The 26,097-nt window shown below is 36.7% G+C and overlaps 1 protein-coding gene across 9 annotated transcripts in view; it reads right to left on the bottom strand.

The window, feature by feature from the left end:
* The window catches only part of LOC149212085 (MADS-box protein SOC1-like), a 334,072-nt gene that overhangs the window by 273,210 nt on the left and 34,765 nt on the right, over positions 1 to 26,097 (bottom strand). The gene's annotated exons all lie outside the window — the stretch shown is intronic.

The raw sequence follows: 26,097 nt of genomic DNA, 5'->3' as shown, positions 1-26,097 counted from the left end.
TTTTACAAATTACAAAGGTGTGGCAGTTTCCTAATTGCACCAGTAACAACTCATCCACCCAATTCTTCACAAGTCCTGCAGCTCACCCTTAAAGTTTGGCCTCAGTCATGCAACCCTACCCACACTTTTGCTTGAAACGTGCATCCTTGCCCACACAGTGCAACTTGCCCTAGAAACCCTGGAATTCCTGCTGAGAAAACAAATACGTCATTCACACTGGTCGTGCAAGCTCACTGGGTGATCCTCACTTTGCCCTTCGGTCCACTACTACGTCTCTTTTTTCCTTGTTCAAATTTTAGCTTCCTGCGATATCACAGACTTGCCCAACTGCTACCTTGCAACGTCTACTTCTCCTCGTTGACTTCCCTCATGAATTTTTAATGAACTCCATGCTTGTATTTATATGCTCCTTAGCCGAATTATTAAAGTGGACGAACATCCCTCTAAGTTCTTGAGTTGACTCATGACGTTCGTCGAATGCCCCTCGGTGACCTGCGGCAAGGTATGTGAGCAAACCTCCACGGGCAGACGTGCCCCTGGTCCTACGCTATCCATCCACCATTGCTCGCTTAAACCGCACACCATGTCCCGTCATTGCCTTGTGCCCCGCTTGCTCTGCCTCGGAACGTCGCATGCCTAAAGTTGCTACGTCGTCATCGTCCCATGGGTAGGCGCACCCGTGGGCAGAGTCCACTATGCTTTGTACTTTCCCCATGCGTTTTCCTCTATAACAGGCGCTCTCCACCATGTCTCCTTCCGATATACTCTGTCGGGCATGGCACTCGGCGCCCCGCCCTCGTGTGGGCGCGCTCTTGAAACGAGCTTCACCAACTTTCCCATGCTGCGCGCGCCGGTCGCACTTGGGCACTCGTCAAACTCCAAGTTAGTTTTTCGCCTGTCTAAGTGTCTGTGCGCAGTCATGGGCGCCTGTTGGCTATAATGCCAACTCGGGGACCTAACATATGACGTGCCAGCTTAGTGTCTGCATAGCACTGCTACGAATTGTTGTGTGTAAAGGTTCGAATAAGTAACGAGGGAAGAGACGCGCGAAAATTCCGTGGATAACTGAAAGCATTCGAGTGGTTATCGAACCGTGTGAGACACAATGAAGGATTAGGCGTAGTAACTTGTTGCGTAGAGTATGTTGCGGTTGGACTTTGAACCAAACGATTATTCTATCTGTTTAGTGACCGAAGAGTGATGAAATTGTAAATGTGTGGGACGAGAGGTCTGTGTAGGCCAACTCCCTAGCGTTGGTGGCAGTTATTACACTGAGAATTACTTCTAGAATTAAATTATGTTGAGGTTCGTAATTGTTAAACGTGCCCTGACCAAAAAGGATTGGTTAAAAGAACTCAACATGTGGGAAAAGCAGTGTTTTTCGTCAAAGAGCAAAGCTTCTATGTTTGAATCATAATTTCAATTTGACAAAGTAGTAGCAGAAATCACATTGGCATTGCGGTATAGCTTCTGTTGTGCCACTCTGTCCACATTTTGATATGAGAGCTTTGATTTGCCTGTAGCTTCCTTTGTGACACTCTACCATCTTTGTGTATGATAAAAAAATTCTAAATTCTTTATAATGCATTCTTGTATTTTTTTTCATAAAATAAAATATCTATGTCATGGAGGTGTTTATTTACCTTATAAAATCTATGTATATGGGGACTTTTAGGAAAATTTTAAAAACTATTGGGACTTCATTTGAAATCCAAGATTTATTGGTTCTTCTCAAGAAGTTTACAATATATTTTAGGGATGTTTAACATAGATGTTCGGAATCTTCTAAGCTGATATACATCATCAAATTTTACAATAATGGGCATTGATGATTGAACACTTTTTTTTCCTATGCATTATTTTGTTTTCCAATAGTGATATAAGCTCAACTCAAAACTTAGATTTTTTGACATGGATTTAGATTCAAGTTTCTACGGATTGAAATATTGTAATTTCAGCAACCATATGACATGAAGCAAGGCCTCTAGGTCAAGAAAACACTAAATGCAAGAATTCATATATCACATTTGTCTTTCTCATTTTTCAAGTTATCTCAACTTTTACATATTGCATATAAGTTTCCACAAAACATTCAAGTTCCTTGCTTCCACCATCCCAACATCAAACATTGTGAGGAAAATTAAATAATAATAACTTTTATTACCTACTCAGTATTTAACTAAATTCTTATTCAATCATCTTCTTAATCTAAAATATAAATATAATCTCTTTATATAACTAAAATATTTTATATTTATTTTCAATGAAATCATAAAAATTTACTAAACCTATTAAACCAAAAATACCATTTCTACTTTTATATAACTATTAATAATAAAATATATCAAATAATAAAATGTCTTATGTCTTTTCAACTAAATCTTTTATATAACTATTATTAATAAAATATATCAAATAATAAAATGTTTTATATGTGTTGTGTTTTCAACTAAATTATAAAAATTTGAAAATCCTAATACACCAAAAGCATCTTTTATATAACTATTATTAAAAAAATTATCAAAAATGATCAAGTAGAAATGATTTAAAGACAATTTTTACACTCAAACTCTTTACAAATCTAATTGTAAATTAAAATTCAAACTCTTTATAAGTCTAATTGTAAATTAAAATTCATTAAACTTAGATTCTTTGCATTTTACTTAAATATCTAACCGCCAATAATAAAATGTCACAAATTTTTAAATTACTCATACCTTTTCAGAATTAACGAGTATAAAAACTAGGCATTATATTATATATTATAGCTTATTATATTTGAAAGTGTAAAGCCATTAAAAATATTTATAATAAAATTTTCAAAAACATTTCATATTGTTATTACCATAAACCCACCATTTTGTCATTGAAAAAACAGAGATTATATTTTTAATAAAATTTTCAAAAACATTTCATATTGTTATTACCATAAACCCACCATTTTGTCATTGAAAAAACAGAGATTATGCAACTTATAGTTTCTTGAAGTCAGAGATTATGTTTCCTTGCTTCCCTATCCAAAATGATATCGCCTTACAATAATTTCAATGAGTGTGGAGCATTCTGCCTATAATGTCCACATCATTAAGTTTTAGAGCAATACTGCTTGATATGTCTAATGATGTTAACGTCAATTGATAAAAAAGAAACGCGGTTGATTTGAGGTACATAAAATTTTCACTCATCGGCTTTGAGTTTGTTTGTCATCCTTTAATAGTACAAAAGATTTTTGGATGATTAATTAATACATTTCAGCGTCCAAGTGAATTTTTCTAAATGATAAATGAACCACCTTACCGAACTAGTGTTTCTGCAAAAGTTCGAAAGCGTTCAACTGAAAGCAAACCTTCTGAACCCTCTGGACTAAATAGGTTTGCATATATTCCTGCTTTGGTTAATAGGAAGGAACTACAATGAATATATCACGGAATTTAACATCACTGGAATAAGCTGTTGAAATGTTACTTTCAACTGCAGCGTTTTATTTTCAGAAAACCGTCACGCGAGTTCCCCGCACCGCCTTTCAGGAATGGTGGTATTTCTCCGAGGGCAGCGAGCACATTCATGAGCCGACATGTGCCTAAGCGGTTTTGCAAATACAACTTTCCCCGACCGGTAAAATTCAGTAAGAAAGGGCCGTGCGATATTGCTGACAGCCGTACGATTAACGTGGAGTAAAATCTACTGTTAGTAATAAAAAAAATACCATGTGAAGTAATTAAGGTAATTTACTGCGGTTGTTGAATGATAAATGGGTTGTGTGCAGATTCTTAAGAAGAGTACAGAATGGGTTGCTGTGCACTTCAGAATGTTCCCCATACCTGTAGTAATTTTGAGAATTAAAGATTATTGTACACATGCAGCTCTACCTCTTATCTCCGCCTCAGGATAACTCGTTCTGGGGTTTGCTCGTTTTTTTTTAATCTTTAGATATACGCTCCGTTCATTGATAAAGCCTGAAGCTCTTGATGTTAATATGCGGCAACTCTACGGCTTTAAGGATTAATGTTATATGTCAACTCCACTGTTCTACCTTGATGTATTCAATATCATCTCCTACTCTGATCGTTTAAACACAGACTATTTTTTTTTTAAAATAGAAAATGAAATGTAATACGCAGTAGTGTGAAAAGAGAAGTAAAAAAATTTACACACAACAGGATTGATTTTTTTTAGAGACAGAGTGAAGTTTTTTTTCACTGCCTCTGAAGCAGTCTTGGTGAAATCCCTCTGTTAGAGGAAGAATTTTGTAACAACAGTCTTGTTAATGAATACAAGTTTCCTTTTGTGTGTGTGTGAAAAACTCTGTTTCCTGTGTTAAAAACAGAGCATTATTCTCTATTCATTGTTGCTTTGGAATTATCAGAAATTCCCAACATGGTATCGGAGCTTGTCCAGGCTCTTTGAAGGTGTCAAAAAAGCTGAAGGAATGATTTCTTGCTGCAGCAGCTTCTCCAACAGAGTGAAGACTCAATCAAGAAAGAATCCAAGGTATTTCTCAAGTTAGTTTTTTGTGTTACTGTTGAGGACAGTCAGTTATTTTAAATACACAGTGAAGTATTTTGAAACATAGTTAAGAATCGCTGGAGCCAGCACTAGCATGGGTATCTGTAATACTCAGCTCCCACAATTTAATGGGAAAAACTATGACTATTGGGCAATAACTATGAGAGCTTTGTTTGTTTCCCAAGACTTATGGGAATTTGTTGATGATGGTTTTGAAGAACCAACAGATGAAGATAAGTTTAATAATTTGAGTCAGGCAGAGAAAGAACTGTTGAAGAGCAATAAGAAGAAAGATTCTAATACCCTCTACTTTTTGTATCAAGCAGTGCATGAGAGTGTGTTTCCAAGAATAGAAGCAGCCAAGAGATCCAAAGAAGCATGGCAAACTCTCAAGATAGCCTATCAAGGCATGGAGAAAGTGAAGACAGCAAAACTACAGTTGCTGAGGAGAGATTTTGAGACTCTCTGCATGAAAGAGTCAGATAATATTGACTCATTCTTCACACGTGGTTGGTCTGGTTACACAGATAAGGTCTCATGGAGAGATTCTTGAAGAAAGGAGGATTGTGGAGAAACTATTGAGGATCCTACCCTCAAGGTTCAATGTGATTGTCACCACCATAGAAGAGACAAAGGATCTCACAAACTTCTCAGTTGATGAACTACATGCATCACTGATGACACATGAGCAGAGATTGAGTAGAAATGAAAACTCATCTCTAGAACATGCCTTTAAGACCCAGAGGTTCTTTAGAAGTGGAAGAGGTCAAGGCAGAGGAAACAAGAGAGAAAGAGGCAGAAGCCAAAACAGAGGTGGAAGAAACAATCCAGCAAATGCTCAAGAAAGAGGCAGCAATCCAAATCAGAACCAAGGCCAAGGCAGCACCCAACAAAGTGGACAACATCATGCTCAAGGACAAAGGTATGATAAATCCAATGTCCAATGTCACTATTGTAAAAAATATGGGCATTATGCAAATGAATGTAGGAAGAAGCAGCATGATATGAGTAATAGAACTAGTGCAAATTTCACTAGAGAAAATATCATCCAAAATAATTTGTTTTTAACCTATAATATGACTGAAGAAAATAGTGAAGATGTATGGTTTCTAGACTCCGGTTGCAGTAACCATATGACAGGAAACATAGACCTATTTTCTATGTTAGATCAGAGTGTGAAGTCGCAAGGCACACTAGGGACTGATAATAAAGTTTCTGTTATGAGAAAAGCATAAGTAAAAGTCTTAACAAAGAAAGGTGAAAAGAAAACCATAACAGATGTTTATTATGTTCCTGGAATGAAATATAACCTCATAAGTATTGGACAACTTATTCAAAAGGGGTACAATGTTTCCTTTGTGATGATGTATGAACTATCATGGATAAAACACCCAACAAACAATGTATTGCTGAAATGAAAATGACGAAGAACAGGATGTTCCCTCTCAGAATGAAAGCAGATTTAAAAAATAGAGAAGAAATAGCAGCAGTGACACGAGGCTTTCCAAAGTGAACCAAAAGATGAAAATTGGTTGTAGCACTTGAGATTTGGACATCTCAACTTTGGAGGCCTTAACTTGTTGAATAGAAAAAGAATGGTAAGAGGATTACCATTGATAGAGAAACCAGACAGCGTTTGTGAAGGTTGTATCTTGGGGAAACAACACAAAGAAAGTTTTCCATTTAGGAAAAGCATAAGGGCAAAATCACCCTTAGAAATTGTCCACTCAGATTTATGTGGACCAATGTAAACTCCATCACTTGCAAGCAGCGACTATATGCTAAATTTATTGATGATTTTACTAGAAAAATTTGGGTTTATTTCCTGAATAACAAAAATGAAGTGTTTGAAAGATTTTGCAATTTCAAAGCACTTGTAGAAAACCAAAGCGGGTCGCATATCAAAGTTCTAAGCACTGATAAAGGAGGTGAGTATATCTCCAAAGAATTTCTACGTTTTTGTAAAGAAAATGGGATTCATAAGCAATTTACCACCAGGTACATTCCGTAGAAAAATGGAGTTACCGAAAGGAAGAATAGGACAATCATGGATATGGCGAGGAGTATGTTAAAGGCAAAGAATTTGCCAAATGATTATTGGGCTAAAGCTGTACATTGTGCAACGTACATTTTGAATAGATACCCTACAAAAGCAGTCATGAACAGAGTTCCGGAAGAAGCATGGAGTGGGACAAAGCAAGGAGTCACCCACATGAAAGTTTTTGGATGTGTGGCTTATGCACACATTCCCGATCAACTAAGGAAGAAGTTGGACAGCAAAGGGGAGAAATGTATTTTCATTGGATACAGTGAGGAATCCAAAGCTTATAGGTTGTATAACCCATCCACCAAGAAGTTTATTGTGAGTAGAGATGTTCAGTTCATTGAGGAAGAAGCTTGGGATGGAAGCATAGAGAAAACAGTGAATGTTAAAAACTCTGTCACATGATGAAGATAATGAGGAGATGGCTGAAATACATCCCCAAACAGCAGCACCAACACAAGGGCAGCAAGAGACACCCTTGAGGAGAAATGGAAGTGCTTCTCCAAGCACACCACAAGGAGGAAATTCAAGTGCTTCTTCAAGTACTTGTACACCAAATGAAAGAGGTAAGAAGTTCAGAAATTTAAGTGACATTTATGAACAAGAAGCAACAAATGAAAGTATGAACTCTTTGTTTGCTTTATATTGTCATGTTGATGACCCTGTTCATTTCGAAGAAGCAATTAAGAATAGGAAATGGATAGAAGCTATGGATGAGGAGATCAATGCCATAGAAAGCAACAAGACATGGGATTTAGTTGAACTACCAAAAGGAAAAGAAGTCGTTGGTGTTAAATGGGTCTACAAGACCAAGAGTAATGTTGAAAGCAAAATAGAAAGACACAAGGCAAGACTTGTTGTCAAAAGATATAAGCAGCAGTATGGGAGAGACTATGAGGAAACTTTTGCACCGGTTGCTAGAATGGAAACCGTGAGAGCAGTGCTTTCTATAGCAGCACAAAACAAGTGGAAAGTTTACCAAATGGACGTGAAATCAGCATTCCTAAATGGAGTATTAATGGAAGAGATTTACATTGAACAACCTCTAGGCTATGAAAAGAAAGGCCAAGAGCACAAAATGTGCAGATTGAAAAAAGTTCTTTATGAGTTGAAGCAAGCACCAAGAGCGTGGTACCAGTAGGATAGATTCCTATCTCCTGGAAAACGGATTTGAAAACTGTGAGGGAGAACCCACCCTCTACATCAAAGAAAAGAATGGTAAAATACTAATTGTTGTGTTATATGTTGATGATGTTATTTTCACAGGTAATGATGATTACCTTATTGGAAATTTCAAAACAGTCATGAAAGAAGAATTTGAAATGACTGACATGGGTTTGCTGAGATACTTCTTAGGAATAGAAGTAGAACAAAATGGAAATGGGATTTTTATCTCACAAGCGAAATATGTTAATGAAATGTTGAAAAGATTTAATATGCAGGAGAGGAAAGCAACAATCACTCCTACAGTGATGGGATTAAAACTCAACAAAGAGGACAACATCAAGGATTTTGATTATAGTTTGTACAAGAGCATAGTTGGCAGCCTCATGTATTTGACTGCAACTAGGCCGGATATAATGCATGCTGTTAGTTTGATTTCCAGATTCATGGAGAGGCCAAAAGAAGCACATTGGCATGCAGCAAAAAGGATTCTGAGGTATGTTAAAGGTACTAAAAGGTCTGGCATTTTATATACTGATTCAGAATGTTCAGATTTAATTGGATACACTGATAGTGATTGGGCTGGAAGTGTAGATGATAGGAAAAGCACATCTGATTATGTTTTTCACATGGGTTCAGGAGCCATTTCATGGGCTTCTAAAAAACAACCTATTGTAGTGTTGTCTACAGCAGAGGCAGAATATGTAGTAGCTATAGCAGCAGCGTGTCAAGCAATTTGGATGAAAAGGATGTTAAGGAACTTATGCCAAGAGCAAGCAAAAGGAACTGTGATTTTTTGTGACAATAGCTCAGCTATTGCATTATCCAAGAATTCTATGTTTCATAAGAGAACGAAACACATTGACACAAAGTTTCATTACATCAGGGAATTGATAAACAATGGAAAAATTGTTTTAGAACACTGCAGAATTCAGGAGCAGGTTGCAGATATTCTGACCAAACCATTGGGGCAGAAAAGTTTTGAGTTTTTGAAGAAATGTCTAGGTATGACTGATAACCCAGCAGTTGAAATTAAAGGGGAGTGTTGAAATGTTACTTTCAACTGCAACATTTTATTTTCAGAAAACCGTCACGCCAGTTACCCACACCGCCTTTCACGAATGGTGGTATTTCTCCGAACGCAGCGAGCACATTCATCAGCCGACACGTGCCTGAGCGGTTTTGCAAATACAACTTTCCCCGGTGGGTAAAATTCAGTAAGAAAGGGCCGTGCGATATTGCTGACAGTCGTACGATTAACATGGAGTAAAATCTACGGTTAATAATAAAAAAAAATATCGCCATGTGAAGTAATTAAGGTAATTTACTGCGGTTGTTGAATGATAAATGGGTTGTGTGCAGATTTTTGAGAAGAGTACAGAATGGGTTGCTGTGCGCTTCAGAATGTTCCCCATACCTGTAGTAATTTTGAGAATTAAAGATTATTGTACACATGCAGCGCCGACCTCTTAGCTCCGCCTGAGGATAACTCGTTCTGGGGTTTGCTTGTTTTTTTAATCTTTAGATATACGCTCCGTTCATTGATAAAGCCTGAGGCTCTTGATGTTAATATGCGGCAACTCTGCGGCTTTAGGGATTAATGTTATATGTCAACTCGACTGTTCTACCTCGATGTATTCAATATCATCTCCTACTCTGTATTTTGATAACTTGATCGTTTAAACACAAAGACTATCTTTTTTTTTAAATAGAAAATGAAATGTAATACGCAGCAATGTGAAAAGAGAAGTAAAAAAATTCACACAGCAGGATTGATTTTTTTAGAGAGAGAGTGAAGTTTTTTTTACTGCCTCTGAAGTAGTGTTGATGAAATCCCTCTGTTAGAGGAAGAATTTGGTAACAGTGGTCTTGTTAATGAATACAAGTTTCATTTTGTGTGTGTGAAAAACTCTATTTCATGTGTTAAAAACAGAGCATTATTCTCTGTTCATTGTTGTTTTGGAATTATCAGAAATTCCCAACATAACCCTAAGCCACTCAAAAGTCGTAGAAGCGAGTCTGCACTAGTCAAGAAAGCATATTGTTGGTCCTAAATAACTCGATACGTTGAGCGTCCACTGGAAACTCCACACATCCAAAATCCAAAGCAACTTTTGTTTGTCGGCGGACCATTCAGCACTTGACATTCTGATAGTCATTTCCAAACGTTTCATTGATAGTGTATATCTGCGTATGTATGAAAAAACAGAGAGAGAAGTCGAACCTTTTTCCTAGGTAGTGTATTAGGAAACAAAGGTGTTGGGCCTAAAGAGCTCAATGAGTTTCTTCTGATCCGATCTAAAGAGCTCGATAAGTTTGTTCTGAGGACCATGCATCCATGAGAAACCCTAGACATACGAAATCCAAAATGTCTGCAGATTTATGGCCGGGTCATTCAACGAATCAGTGAACATCGAGATAATTATTCCCCAAACATTTTATTTATAATTGTATATCAGCTATCGTGTGAAAAGATAAGAGAGAGCAGTCGAACCTTCTAAAAGAAATTGACATTAACCATACATACCAGGGACTGGAGATTTCTTAGAGCTTCCCTCTGGTTTTGGGTATTTTTCATGGGAAAATACCAAAACCCAAATAAACAAACACCACAGAGCCAATGCTCTGTTTCCTTCTGCCACAGGATCTTTTTGCACAGGGAAGCTTTTAAAAAAAAAATCTCAGAACAGAGTATTACACAGCCATAAAAACATTTCTATTCATTAAAATATAAAGCCTGATACAAACTTCATCCTCTTTTCTGAGAGGGATTTACCAGAAACAACATTCAACCAAAACTCTGTTTTCACCCTGAGAATTTACTGAGCTGGGTTTACTGCTGTAAAACCCTTTTTACATTACTGTTGTAAAATAAATTTACATATGCTTACCAAAGAAAAATTATATGCCTCCCCTGCTTACGGTATTTTACCTTTTTTTTCACCACCACTTAACAAAAAACATTTCTTAACAATATGCGCTCCCCTTTTTTTTCTTTTCTTCATGCACTGCTGTGCATTTTCTTCTTTCACACTACGCGCTCTTCATTACAATGAGCAACTGGTTTTTATGCACTGCTGTGCATACATTTTCACACACATAAAAAAAACTAACTTAAAACATATGCGCTCCTCCCTATTTTTTCTTGCACTGCTGTGCAAAAATTTTCATTCTCACACTACTGAGTTACATTACAATGAGCAGCATTTCTTATGCACTACTGTACATTTCTATAACAAAAGCATTCTTCATTTTGTTCGCACTAGATGTGCTTCACCCTTAGATTTCGCTACTACTACATTTCTCGAATGGTCAAACCCAAAAGAAACGTATTACATACACCTTATCTATGTTAACATAACAAAACGATTATAATATAGGCCGTATAAAAAAAACTTAAATGCTTTGCCAACCGGAGTAAATGATTTTAATTTCATGACGGCGGTCAACAGGAAAACCAAACACGCCACACAAACCATTGATTTGCCGCAGGCCGTATGCAGCTTCGGAGATCGACGGCGGAGATAGATGGAATAAATCGAACGGGTGACAAGAATATCGAGAGGCCTTACCTGACTGAAGGATAGTACCCGAGAAATGACGTTTGCTTATGTATGCTGAGAGCCACGCGTCAACACCAAATTTTATCGGGCCCTTGTGTACGAAAACAACTTTACGTTGGAAGGCGGTCCGAGATTGGAAGGCGGTTTTGCTGAGCGGTTTGGGCGTTGGTACAGCTGCGTGCTTGCTGAGTTGATGGCGGATTTGGCTGATCACTGCCCTGCCATCGCTGTCACGGTCCACGTCCGCAAACTCTGCTGCAGTTGGAATTAACATTCCAACACTCCCCTTTAATTTCAACTGCTGGGCATTCAGTCATACCCAGACACTTCCTCTCGTAGAGGGATTCCTTAGTACTGCTGTTACAAAGACATCTTCCTCACATAAAGGGATTAACTTGAAACTGTGCTTAAGAGCACCTTCCTCATGACAGAGGGATTCACTATTACAATGTGCTGAAGAGCACCTTCCTCATGACAGAGGGATTCACCATGTGACTGTGCTTAAGAGCACCTTCCTCATGACAGAGGGATTCACCTGTTATAAAAAAACATCTTCCTCTTAACAGAGGGATTTACCAAACTATGCTAAAGAGCATCTTCCTCTCAACAGAGGGATTCAGCAAATGACTGCTTCAAATGCAGTTCCAAAACAAACAATCATTGCACTGCTGTGTGTGCAAACTCATTACATTGTTCTTTTATGCTGCTGCATATTCTCTGTTGCACTGTTGTTCCATCTTCTTTGCTGCGTCTACCCCACACTGCTGTGTCTGCTCCACGCCACTGCGTCTACACCTGCACTGTTGTGCGTTAATAATTTTTTTTTTTTTACATATGCGTTGCTGCGCCTTTCCTTTCTCACATTCACACTGTTGTGTGAGAATTCTTCACTTGTGCACTTATGCGTGCTTCCCTTCTTCACAATGGGAAAACTTTTCTTCACGCTGCTGCGTGGGTTACAGTGCACTGTTGATGTGTCTCACTTGCATTTCAAATGCAAACAACAAAAATTGCATTCACATTTACTGATGTAAAGAAAAATTTCTTTTACATGTGCTGCTGTCCATTACATTTAATTTCTTCAACAAAAACTTCATGCTGCTGCATTTTCTTATTTGCATTGTTGTGTGTTTCTCCTTCTTGCCATCATGCTGCTGTCCATAACTTCTTGCTGCTGCATTTTTCATATTCACTGCTGTCCATACCCATAACCATAGACTGTCATCCCTGGGTTTTATTTGTTGCTGCGTTGCCTCTGCAATTTGCACTGTGGCTGCCTTTTGTTTCATCATACTGCTGTGTGCCCTAACTCTTTACTCTCCATTACTTGCACATAGAGAGAAATCATCCTCACGCTGTTTTGCGCTGCATTCTCCACACAACAAAAAAAAATTAACACGGGCTGCTGCCTTTTCTTTTTACACCCTTGCTTCACACAATCTTAGTCTTCATTCATTTTTTTACAATGCACTGCTGTGCAGTTCCTTTCATTTTTCTGCTGCCACACATTATCATTCACCCATGTGCATTAAAAATCTGTTGTCCATGTTTTTCTTTATGCATTTCTTTGCATGCTGCATTGCATATGAAGAAAAACGTTACATTTTTTTACTGTTGTGTATTGTACTCACTCTGCTGTGAGTATGTTCTCTCACATTACATAGAAGGAAACTACCTTCCATTGCTATGCATTTCAATGCATGTGCTCCATAACAAAAATTCAAGCTGTTGTTTTATGTTTTGTCCTCCCACTGCTGTGAGGGTCTCCATGCTTTGCACACTTCTTATTGCGCTGCTGCACTTTACATTTGAGCGTTGTCCCCTTTTCTTCTCTGCTTTTATGGCAGATTTAACTTCATATTTTTCCCTTATGAAAAGGTCTTCATCAAAGAGTGACTGTTAAGACAGTTCAGCAACAAAAATTACAAGCTCCCCTTTAATGTGTACTTGTCTTCTTTTGGCAGACTCTTCTCAAAACAAATTTAGATTCACTGGGGAGTTCAAGGGGTTTTCAGATTGCCTTTCCTTCCTTCTCCATACTTGTGTAACTTTCTTCTTTTGCATGGGTCTAGCTTTCATAGGAGCCCATGTTAAGTTACAGTCTTGTGCCATATGCCCAATGTTATGACACTTGAAGCATTCTACATTGTTCATGAATAAGATCTCATGATTTCTTCTAAAATTGTTTCTTGGAGGTTGTCGAAGACCACAACATTTATCTTTATGAAATGCTCTACAGTCTTTTGCCATATGACCAAAGTTTGAGCAAGCATAACAATAACCATAAAATGAACTTTGGTACCTGTGAGATGGAGGTTTTCTTGATGCACTTCTGAAGCCTTGCTGCCTTGAGATTCTTTGATGATAACCATTGCATCTTGCCTCTTTGACATCAGCTACATTTCTTCTTGGAGCTGGTTTTCCACTTGGAGCAGGATTTCTTCTATTGTTGCCTTCATTTTTCTCCTTGCCTTTGCTGGAACTAGGAGCATCACAACTTCTTTCTGGCTTCTTCACATCTCCTTTGCTTAAAGCATCTTCATCCTTGTTTGAGGGTTCACCTACATACCCAAGTCCTGATTTATCAGATGGAGATCTGTGATAGCTGAGCATGTCATCCAAAGCTTGAGAGCTCTTCATGATCTTGTTCATCCCTTCAACCTTCTTCCTGAGGAGGACAATCTCTTCTTCTAACTTTTCACATTCATTATTTTTCTTTGCTAGTTGTCCCTCAATTTCTTCCTTGCTATGAGTAGCTTCAGCTGCTACTATTTTGAAGGAGATAATATCTGACTTCATTTTGGAGATTTCTTCATCTTTTGCTTGACTGCTCTTCATTTTCTTTTCAGCTCCTTGTGCCTGCTTCCTGGCTTCTTGTAGTTCGGACTTAAGGGAGGAGACCTCAACCTTGTACTGTCCAATCTCTTCCACAAGCTTATTCACTCTCTTGTGTCCTTTTTCAAGTTGACTTGTCAAGACATCTGCTTGCTTCTTTGCTCCATTCAGCTGATTTGTCATGGATATGACTTCTTCATGATGTTTCCTCTTGCATTGATCAAGCTCCTTCTTAAGCTTAGCGAGCTCTTCATCCCTTTCTCTTACTTGAAGCTTGATGAGGTCAAGCTTTTCATTCTCAGCTTCTATGATGGGTTCATAACTTTCTTCTTCACTGATGGTCATGGTCAGTGTTCCCTTTGCATGAAGGTCATGCAGTCTGTCCCATACATCCTTTGCTGATGTATATTTTCCTAGATTCCTCTTCACAGAATCAGGCAGTCCATCCAAGATAGTCTTTGCTGCTTGTGCATCATACTCCATGGATTCTTTATCCATCTTGCTGTCATCAATCACTGACTCCCAGACTTCAATCCCTTGACACTGTAAGAAAGTCCTCATTTTTATTTCCCATATATCAAAGTTCCCATCGAACCTTGGAACCTCAAATACAATGCTTTCAAATAGATTGTCTTCTAGTTTAGTAGAGGAGGGAGACACATTTTTAGCAGGCTTGGAGGCTTTCTTCTTTGACCTTGCCATTCTTATCTAGGCTTTAAATGCTTGACTGTTTTTCTTAAATCACTGACTGTTTCTTCAACAGTAACACGAAGGAAAGCTTGAGGAATACCTTAATGCTTTTGGCTGAGACTTCACTCTGTTGGAGAAGTTTGACTGCTGCAGCAACACCTTCCTTCAGCTTCTTTGAGTCTTCAAAGAGCCTGGACTAGCTCTGATACCACTGTTGGGTATTTTTCATGGGAAAATACCCAAACCCAAATAAACAAACACCACAGAGCCAATGCTCTGTTTCCTTCTGCCACAGGATCTTTTTGCACAGGGAAGCTTTTAAAAAAAAAATCTCAGAACAAAGTATTACACAGCCATAAAAACATTTCTATTCATTAAAATATAAAGCCTGATACAAACTTCATCCTCTTTGCTAAGAGGGATTTACCAGAAACAACATTCAACCAAAACTCTGTTTTCACCCTGAGAATTTACTGAGCTGGGTTTACTGCTGTAAAACCCTTTTTACATTACTGCTGTAAAATAAATTTACATATGCTTACCAAAGAAAAATTATATGCCTCCCCTCCTTACGGTATTTTACCTTTTTTTTCACCACCAGTTAACAAAAACATTTCTTAACAATATGCGCTCCCCTTTTTTTTCTTTTCTTCATGCACTGCTGTGCATTTTCTTCTTTCACACTACGCGCTCTTCATTACAATGAGCAACTGGTTTTTATGTACTGCTGTGCATACATTTTCACACATAAAAAAAATTAACTTAAAACATATGCGCTCCTCCCTATTTTTTCTTGCACTGCTGTGCAAAAATTTTCATTCTCACACCACTGAGTTACATTACAATGAGCAGCATTTCTTATGCACTACTGTGCATTTCTATAACAAAAGCATTCTTCATTTTGTTCGCACTAGATGTGCTTCACCCTTAGATTTCGCTGCTACTACATCTCTCGAATGGTCAAACCCAAAAGAAACGTATTACATACACCTTATCTATGTTAACATAACAAAACGATTATAATATAGGCCATATAAAAAAAACTTAAATGCTTTGCCAACCGGAGTAAATGATTTTAATTTCATGACGGCGGTCAACATGAAAACCAAACACGCCACACAAACCATTGATTTGCCGCAGGCTGTATGCAGCGTCGGAGATCGACGACGGAGATAGATGGAATAAATCGAACTGGTGACAAGAATATCGGGAGGCCTTACCTGACTGAAGGATAGTACCCGAGAAATGACGTTTGCTTATGTATGCTGAGAGCCACGCGTCAACACCAAATTTTATCGGGCCCTTGTGTACGAAAACAACTTTACGCTGGAAGGCGGTCCGAGATTGGAAGGCGGTTTTGCTGAGCGGTTTGGGCGTTGGTACGGCTGCGTGCTTGCTGAGTTGATGGCGGATTTGGCTGATCACTGCCTTCCATCGCTATCACGGTCCACTTCCGCAAACTCTGCTGCAGTTGGAATTAACATTCCAACATCTGGGAGAGAACTTAGTTTGAAATCGAAGATTTATTACAGAACTTCACTTGAAATCCAAGATTTATTGGTTGTTACAAAAAAGTTTAGTGTAAATTTCATGGATGTTTAAGATAGATTTTTTGGAATGTCTTAAGCAAATTTCAGGAGCACAAAGTTATGTGGGAATATGTTTTCAAATTTCATAATTATGAACACGATCATCTTTTCTATTCATTATTTTTGTATTCCAGCAGTTATATAACCTTTAACTCAAATATTTTGTGTGATGGGTTTGTATTCAAGTTTCTAGTGATACAAATATTGGAATTTGAGTAATAACAGGACAACAAGTAAAGTCTCCGGGTCAGGAAAACATGAAATGCAACAGTTCAAAGGGCTGATCAGTGTGGCTAGCAGAGTTGTCTTTCTCTTTCTTCAAGTCATCAGAACTTTTACATAGTGTGCCTACTATAGTTGTCTTTCCCTTTTCTCAAGTCATCTCAGGTTTTACTTACATGGGCTTTCCTGAGCGATTCAAGCTCAGTGGTGACACCATCTTAACATCAAGCATTATGGGAACAATTAAATGTTAATAATTTGGATTTGGTATTTAATGGCTAAATAAATTCCTATTTTCAATACAGCTGTAAAAATCCCTAAAGCTAAGCGATATTTTACTCATCTGAACAATCAATAATAAAATGACAAAACCTTTTTTAAATTACTCCAATCTGATCATTAGGTTTTAAAGCAATGCTGCTAGTAAAGTTTATTTTACTCATATGAACAATCAATAATAAAATGACAAAACCTTTTTTAAATTACTCCAATCTGATCATTAGGTTTTAAAGCAATACTGCTTGTAAAGTCTAATGAACAAGAAATGCGGTGGATTTGAAATACACAAAATTTTGACTCATTGGTTGTGATCTTTGAAGAGTAAAAGGGACTTTTGAATGATTAATCACTAAATTTCAGCTTCCAAATGATTTTTTCTAAATGGTAAAAGAACCACCATACAGAACTAGTATTTCTGCAAAGTTCTAAAGCGTCGAACTGAAAGCAAATCCTCTAAGCCCTCAGGACTAAATAGGTTTGAATATATTCCTGCTTTTGCTAATGGAAAGGAAGTAAAATGAATATATGACTGAATTTAACATTACAGGAATAACCCTAAGCCACTCAGAGGTTACAGAAGCGAGTCTGCACTTATAGGGAAAGCATATTGTTTGTCCTAAATAGCGCAATAAGTGCATCTCGATGACAGAAGCGTCCACTGGAAACTCCAGACTTACAAAATCCAGAAGCAAGTCTGCACTTATCAGGAGAGCATATTGTTTGTCCTAAATAGTTCAATAAGTGTATCTCGATGACAGAAGCGTCACTGGAAACTCCAGACTTCCAAAATCCAAAGCAACTTCTGTTGGTCAGCCGACCATTCAGCACTCGACATCCTGATAGTTATTCCCAAACGTTCATTGATTATGTATATCTCCCAATGTGTAAAAAAAATGTGAAAAATTACGGAGAGAAGTCGAAACATTTTCCCAGGTAGTGTATCTGGAAACCAAATTCTTGTGCCTAAAGAGCTCGATAATTTTATTCTGAGGAACAATGCATCCATCAGACACCCTAGACTTCCAAAATCCAAAATAGCTGTAGGTTTATGGCCGGACCATTCAGCAGTCAACATCCAGATGATTATTCCCAAAACATTTTATTGATTATTGTATATCAGCCATTGTGCAAAAAGATAGAGAGAGTAGTCAAAACATTTTATTAATTATTGATTATTGTATATCAGCCATTGTGTGAAAAGATAGAGAGAGTAGTCTAAACTTAGAGAAATTTGCATTAACCACACATGCCAGGTACTGGAGAATTCATAGACCTTCCCTCTGGGGGAGAAAACAATGAGTCCCAGTTGGGCATCGCAGAGCACCGACAGCTCGTAAGCTTTCTTTAGCCATCCATTTCTGCGCTTAGAAAACGTAACCTGCCTGCTGGTCGCGCTCTCGATCTTTCTCATCTGTGTCTTTCCCCTTGCCATCCTCCTCCTCTCCAAGCAGGCAAATCAGAGACTATCGGGTCAGGGGATATAAAATAGGATTCAATAGTGGCTTCTACAACCAGCTATTGAACCCAGACACTCCAAATACAATACGAAGACGAGGAATACTACGATTCTATTCGGAAATACGGATAAGTCAATTATCTGCGTCTCTCCCGTTTAAGTGCGGCCCGCCGACTAGAGTACTGTTTCACCCCTACTCTATTATAGCTACTCTATTTTTCACTAAAAGATTATTATAGATTTATTTTAGATACAAATGTAATATGAATATGATTATGATTTTAAAATATTTAATTTATAAGTTAATATTATTTAAATATTTTGTATAATTATTTAATTTTTAGATTTTTTTATTTTTTTTAAATAAACAACAAAATTTCTCGTAAACAATTTTATACATCATATTTAACTGTAAAATAATTTCAGCTTAATAAATATCCATATCCATACTACACGAAATATCAATATAGCTCGACTCATCTCTGTTTCTGTACTAATTGTTGACATCGTTCACGTGATATGGAGTACGTATGGCTTAAAATGAACTAAAATATACTCTACATATGGCTTCAAACCAACTAAAAAATTCTTCTTCCAACGCCCATGTGTCCCTGACCGGTGCGGTCAATATGTTCGATATCTGAACAAAAGCTATGCGCGTCAGAATAGGACGACGGTCTAGGTCCATCGCGCGTTTTCAGTATCTCCTTCCACATCGATAAGTGAGATATACCAATAGCGGTCACCTCTTTGGAAGTAGCAGTAGTTTCATAGGAGAGACGGAAGTAGTTTTTGTGTATTTCAGCATAATCGGTGTTACCCTTTCTCAACATCATCATTTATGCTCCTTTAGTTGCAATTAGTTCCTTGGGGGTTGCGTTATGTTTTATTCACGGTTTTAGGTTTCTTGTCGTGTTATATGATATTTTTATGATCGCATGCCTCTGTCATGGGATTTTGTTTTAAATAAAAAGCCTAGAGAAGCTTTTATTTCAGTGTTTCTTGTTGTTAGATTTTTTCCATTTATGTAATTTCTTTGGACAATCCAAACAAGCACAAATACTGCAGGAGCATCTTTAATGTATTTTAGTTTATTTTTTAATTTTTGAAATATGTAAATTATTAATTATTTGGAGGAAGGAAACAATTTCAAATGTTGCATGAGCATTTTTAAATATATATATATATATAAGCTTTTTGAAACATGTAATTTATTTGGCCAATCAAAACAATCCAAAATGTTGTAGGAACATTTTTAATGCAGAAAAATTATCTTATTCTCTATATTTTGAATTACTAATTTCAAAAAGAGATTTGCATTTATAATATTATTGTTGATTTTATGCCAATATAAAGTGTTTCATTGTAAAATAGATAAAAAAGAATCACATCAATCTCACTGCCAAAGTTTTGTTGCAATTAGCAATTTTACCATCCATCATGTTCATTTACACTATGGATGCTTGGGCAGGATTTAAATTCTTATCATTAAATGCAATTCAAGAATGGTCAAACAAGAATGAAGGAGTAATGTAATGTGGAAGGGTTTCAAGACTATGGGATATCACTATTCTCAGAGTTTGAAAAGTTTTCAAATAAAATATTAATTTGATGTTGAAGAAGCTGAAAAGATAACCTTTGAAAGATGATGTTTATCCTTTAGCCATGTCAACCAAATAAGGAGAATAGATCATGATGTTGAATGCAAACTGATTAGATAACACTGATAATGATTTAGACAATTCACATTCCTAAATTTGTGTATAAATCCTTTGCCCACAAATAAGCAAGGAACCTTTGACCTATAAATGGAATTCCAAACGACTATGTAGTGGATCTAGTCAATAAAGGAGTTCATCATTGTCATTACATAACTATGGGGCATAAGGCTTCAATTTGTAGTAAAGGAGAGGCTTCCTACACTGAATTTGACATTGCATGAAGAGTGGTTGTGGTGGTTGGTTGTGCATTGGTCCAAACTCTATAACAAAGTTTATCAATTGTTGCAAGACTGCCAAGAACTTGGGGATGATTTGATAAAAGATATCAGAAATTTTGGATGATTTAAACCAATTATAGAGCAAGTATAGTGGTACATTAATCATTTCAGATATGTTATTCTATAATAATGTGTGTTTTCGATTGAATTGCAAACCCTGCCACTTGTCTTCTAACATTGAAATTAAGTTTATTCATAGAAATAGTGGAGCAATTTAATCATGTGTGTGAAAAGTTACTACATTAAGCAGTATTAAAGAAAGTAGAATCCTAGGGGATTCAAACAGTTACAGTGAAGAGAGAAGCACTGGGTAGGATCATCAAATGGTGTTGCATGGACCCTACGGAGTGCAGTAGGGTATGGTCTCTGCACACCAACAAAGAAACTTCTGAAAGACGAGACAATGTGTTGAAAAAAACATTAGTATTGCTATCAAAGAGACAAAGTCATTCCAAATGGAATTGCAAGTGACGAAGTGTGTATTCAACATGGAGGAATAGATAGCTCCAATAGAATTAAAATGTATTAGGTAGATGTTACAAGAGAAGACAATTTAATTAAACTTCTTGTGTAGACATTGCAAAACTACATTGACATCTATTATGGAGTTGATGAGAAAATTCTAAGTTGAAGAAGACACACAAAAGTAATTTGCAGAAAATGGATACCATAGAGAAGGCGCAATGAAAATAAAGAGGTAATAGGCGAAGTCGTCTATGAAATGAGAAGTTTGCAGAAGAAATGTTGCAAAATATGAAGAAAAGGATAAGTCATAAAATTGGTTGGAAGATATGTCCACCAAAGGATGGTGGTGAAGATGAGCAATGGAAAGATGCTTCCAATTATGACAAGAAGCAGAAGAAGATTATGGATGCACAAGAAAGGGGAAGTTGTGATTCAGGACAAAGATTGTGATTGTGATGGAATCATTCTGGAGAAGGATATGGAAGGATGGATTGTGAAAATCAAGCCACAAAAGGAGAGGGTTCTGGCAGAGAGTGATGCTGCAGAGGAAATAAATTATGCAAAAGTGAATGGTCTTGCAACAATGAAGTTCTAAGTAGGTAATATTATAAAAAAACTAGGTATCACTTAAAGAGAGCACAAAATAAGGAGAAATTTTCATGAAACATTGGAAGGAAAAGATTGAGACACATAAGTTAGTGCAACATACTCAAAAAGCAGTGGTGAATTACAATCTACTTGATAAATTCTATGTCCAAACCAAAGATGTAGCTTTCGTAGTGAGGAGTGTTGCAACAAAATTTGTTGTTGTAGCAATGAAGTTGCAAGGAAAAGAGTTTGGAAAAGTACCATTATAAGAGACGTAGGTGGAAATGCTTCATTCATGCTAAATTTTAAGTTGATTGTGTTACAAGTAAAATGGAATGTGCAACAACCAAAAATATAGTGCACCATACTAGCGAGAATAAAAAATAAGCACGTTGTAAGAAATGATGTAAAGATGATGTTGAGCAGAAAAGCAAGCTCAAGGATGAAGAAGCTGTAGAAAGACATGAAATATTCATGATGCAGAGGTAGTTACAATGAGAAGAGTTGATGCCAGAGAGTATAGAACATGAAGAAGCATAGGATCAAGTTGACGATGATTGCAACAATGGACATGTTGAAGTGAAATCAAAGCATAGTAAATTGATCCCTAGACAACCAATATTAGTGGTTCTTATTGAAATAATATTGAGGGTGTAAATAAGGGTAAAATAGAATCAACATGGTGTGGAATGCCCCATTGAGGGTGTTAAATGTGAAGAAATTAACCACATTGGGAAACATTTATAATAACAAATTCCAAATGTGGATCAATTTCAACAAGTAGGGGAGGACATGCTAAAAACTTTGAGGATGGAAAACTAGCAAGAGATGGTGGAAAGATGGAGTAAAAGTGTGAAAGGTTAAATGTAATGGAAAATTATAGAGGTGTGCTTCACAAAGTGGCAAAATAAATATGAAATGCATACGAGGAGGAAAAATGAGTAGTATAGGGAAACGAATAAATCACATATACTCTAAAATGTCGTTTTATCAATAATCTTGTGAGAAAAATCCTCACATTTTTCCAACCAAGATAGTTTAATTCAAGACCACCCCAAATACCAAAAATTATCTTACACATACCATTTACTTTAACTAGTTCTTTTAAGGATTCACTAAAAAATAGACACGTGCACCAATAATATTCTAATGGAGTTCATGTGGATGTAGACACATTCCAATATAAAAGAGATAGCATTAAAAAATAAATAAAGCTCATACTTCTTTCGATGAAAGAATTTAAGGTGATTTTCCACCTCGCAAAATATCTTGTTCATTTACATCATAAAGGCTCAAGAATGATTGAAACTTTCATATTGCATTATGGCCAGCTAATATTGATTGAGAAAATGAGTCTTAGAAGTTTGAAAAACATGGGATATCATGACCATTACACCTTGGTATATATTCATGAGAAATATCAATTTGATGCCAGAAAGTTTAAGGGATGATCAAGGTAGTCAGAAGGATCATGTTTGGCCTTCAAATACATCAACAAAATAAGGAGAATAAACTTTTTTGTCACATGAAAACTAGTTAGATGGCGATGGTAATAGTAGGGACCATTAACATCCCTAAAATTGTGTGTAAATCATCTTCCAAGTAATAAGCAACGTTCATTTTACCTTTTAGTAACATTTTTATTAATTGCATAGATGTTGTAGTAGATAAATGCATTTGTCATTGTTGACACAAATTTCCAAGCCTTGTTCCTTCAATTTGCAAGGAGTTCGTGCGGTTATTTTTCCTCTCAAATTAAAGTCACTTGAGCAGTCACTATGGTGGTTGATTGTGCAAAGGTTGAAATGTTATAGAAACCTATGTAAATTGTTTTGATAGGCCGAAATTGTTTTCCACAATTTAATAAAAGATATTCAAGAATATTGATGAATATTTCCATTATGTTTAAGCCAATTACAATCTATGTAGTAGAACTTTGTATTGAAATTATTTATTCAAGCATTTCAAATATGTTGTCTATTTGTACCTACTTCCACTTAAATTGTACATTATTGTCGTTATATGCTTGATAGAATATTTTAGTTTCTTCTTACCAACAATGGATAAATTACATTATGTGTATCTAATATTTTAGGGTTTCCGACCTCAATGCAATACGAAACAATCCACCAATTGTTGGAGAACCTCTCTAACGCCACCATTGGTGTATGTCCTTTATATATTGAATGAGGATAACAAAGCTAAAACAAAACAAAACACTACATATTCACTACAACTTCAAACTGTTGAGAAATGTAAGGCATCAAGTATTAGGTGTGTCAGGATATTCCGACACATAGGAAATAGTTAAGTATAGCATGGTCTAGTGTAGAGTTAGGTAAAGCGTGTTTCTTTACTATATACATTTGTAACTTACAATCCGACAGTCACAATATGTTCTAGACATGAAGTGATCTGACGGTTCATTCTCTCCTTGGTGTTACCGAAACTTGATCCGTGGCTTAACACGAGATTGGTCCATGATCTCTATCTAAAGATCATGGAGGGTCATTTGTAGGGTGACCATTCATGAGAAAAGCTTATGTAAATTTTCTTTATTTTATTAATAAATTACCTAAAGTGGCCGTGTTGGCTCAAGCCGTGGACTATTTCCCTCTTTGAAGGTTTTAACCACGTCAAGAAAACTGGTGTATTGATCTGTGATCTGTTTTTGAGCAGTGTCCTTTAGTGTTCTATCTAAGGAACTTACCCTGTAAATTCCTACATGGTATCAGAGCTATTTGAGGGCTGCATTTGTTGGTGATCCAAATCTGAAGCCGGTACAAGTGAATTCCACTGCTTCTTCATGGATCTATTGTTTTTTACTGCTTTCGAGCCGAGAGGACTGTTCTATTGTGTTAGGAGAATTTGTTCCAGTGAGGAACCCCTTTTGCTTGACGCAAAAGGGTTTCCGGTAACCCTAACTATGTCATTTATAAAATCTGGAGGTATACAATCTTTTTTTGCAGTTTTAGTTATTCATCTCTCTATTTAATTTGGTTTATTTAGCTCTGCTTTTTTTATTACTGGATCTATACCTTTCATTTCTATGTATTCTCTTTGCCCTGCGACTCTGTGCGATTTGGGCAAATCAAAAATAGAAATAAATGCATTTTTCTCATGTGTGTGCTCTTTTCCGCTGCACCTTAGTGTGATCTCGGAAATTAGAAACATCAAGGAAAATATTTAGTTTCTGGCAAAAGCTAACTTCAAGCCATAAGGTTTGGTTTTTTTTTTGTATGTCCGTGTTGGGTTGTGTGGTTTTTTTATTTTTAGGTAAAAAGAGTTTTTTCAAGTAAGCACGCAGCTCAAAGCTTTAGTGACTACCCACCAAATAAAAAAATATAAAAACCCCTTCCTCTTTTCCTTTCATTTAAGTTACAATTTAGTGGGTAGCTCATAAAGTACCATTGTAAAAGTGACTTTCACTTATTTATAAACGTGGGTCACATAATTTTTTTTCCAAATTGAGATAATTACATTAAGTTTGGAAAGGTGGGGGGGGGTTTTTTTAAATATAACATTATCATTCACTTCCGCACATTCACACACTTCGTCGGCATCTTCAATAAATTTTCTTCAGAAAGCCATAACTTCTTCATCTTGAAGCCATTTTCAGAGCCATTTCTTTTTAAGCAGCCTAATTGTTCGAGATCTTTCCATTGGAAAACATAGTTTCAACATCTACAGCTTCAATCTCTGTTAAAATGGAAAGTCCATGCCAAGTTATTCTTAACAGCACCAACTACATCCAATGGTGGTCCTACATTGTGGATTTACTTAGAAGTAAAGGTCTTTACAGAATAGCCTCGAGCCAAGAAACTAAACCTAAAGATGAAGATAAGGCAGCCAAATGGGAAAATAGGCAAGATCAAGAATGTGGGTTGATAGGGATGTCTATTTCTCCAGACCTTAGATTCCATATCGCAGAACTCGATACCCCTAATGAAGCAATGGACCAGCTCACTAAAGTTTTTGGAATTAAAAATGAAATTAGAGCCCATCAACTTGAAAATGAGTTGCTTACGTTGGACCCCAATAATTTTTCTTCCATTGAAGATTTTTTGTCCAAGTTCAAGACCCTTAGATTTGTCTTGGAAGGTGTTAAGGTTATGAAATAAGATAGTAGCCTTATCTATTCCATTCTCACTAAGATGGAACCAGCCTACTATATGTTTGTTTCCACCTTCCATTCTACTAAAGAAGCCTTCACTTCCCAAGGACAAGACTACAAGTCCCTCTCTTTTGATGCCTTTTGTGATTCTTTAATAAGAGAACAAAAAAAACTCTTACATCTTGGTCTTCTTAACCTTGGAAACTCTTTTAAGAAAGCCTTAGCTGCCTAACAACAACCAAATTCAAAGAATCCTAAGAAGCAGTATCCTAAAGAGAATGGTCCTAAACCAAACAAAGGTCCTAAGCAATTTCAGTCTCAAAATGAAAAATCAATTCAACAAAATGATAAGGCAAATAAAAACAAAGGGAAGAAGACTAATAGACATTGCAACTTTTGTAATCGAGATGGCCACTTAGAATCCAAATCCTTTAAGAAGATGCAAGACCCTTAGACTTGTCTTGGAAGGTGTTAAGGTTATGAAAGAAGATAGTAGCCTTATCTATTCCATTCTCACTAAGATGGGACCAGCCTACTATATGTTTGTTTCCACCTTCCATTCTACTAAAGAAGTCTTCATTTC

Source organism: Pinus tabuliformis, chromosome 1_1, assembly GCF_031772625.1.
Source record: "Pinus tabuliformis cultivar Carrire ecotype Pingquan chromosome 1_1, CPIR1, whole genome shotgun sequence".
In the NCBI taxonomy this organism is placed as follows: Eukaryota; Viridiplantae; Streptophyta; class Pinopsida; order Pinales; family Pinaceae; genus Pinus; species Pinus tabuliformis.
The sequence above is the reverse complement of the archived record's forward strand: the minus strand, read 5'-3'. Positions and strand labels throughout refer to the sequence as shown.